This window comes from Theobroma umbraticum, unplaced genomic scaffold (genome assembly GCF_002168275.2).
Source record: "Theobroma umbraticum cultivar Fairchild unplaced genomic scaffold, ASM216827v3 scaffold_146.0, whole genome shotgun sequence".
Lineage (NCBI taxonomy): Eukaryota > Viridiplantae > Streptophyta > Magnoliopsida > Malvales > Malvaceae > Theobroma > Theobroma umbraticum.
The window spans coordinates 2,567,005-2,567,292 of record NW_018397265.1 but is presented as its reverse complement, the minus strand read 5'-3'; the positions used below and the strand labels follow the sequence as shown (position 1 = coordinate 2,567,292).

Below are 288 nucleotides of genomic sequence, written 5' to 3'. Positions count from 1 at the left end.
CTATTTTTCTTCTTATCCCCATGAGATTCCGAAACCTTCATTCTCCATCACTTTATGCATCCTTTTTCTTTCTTTTCAACGTCATTTTTTCTTCCTTGTTCATTTCTGCAACCGTGGCTTCACCTTCAAAGGAAAAACCATACATCAAGTCCTACCATATTTCTTTCATGCTCCTTTGTTTTCTCTTTCCTCCTCATGAGTTGTCTTCCCTTCTTCCTCCCCCATAACCGAACTTAAAAAGAGCTTGGTGGTTTGGCTTAGAAATTTCAAGGTAAGGAATGTGGAAAT

The 288-nt window shown here is 38.5% G+C and overlaps 1 protein-coding gene across 3 annotated transcripts in view; it reads left to right on the top strand.

Moving 5' to 3' along the window:
- Positions 1 to 59: 59 nt before the first annotated feature.
- The window catches only part of LOC110422676 (uncharacterized), a 6,145-nt gene continuing 5,916 nt past the window's right edge, over positions 60 to 288 (top strand). For all 3 annotated transcript variants that reach the window (XM_089784592.1, XM_089784590.1, XM_089784588.1), the window contains exon 1: positions 60 to 271. The gene's annotated coding sequence lies outside the window, so the exon portion shown is untranslated. The remainder of the gene's footprint in view (positions 272 to 288) is intronic.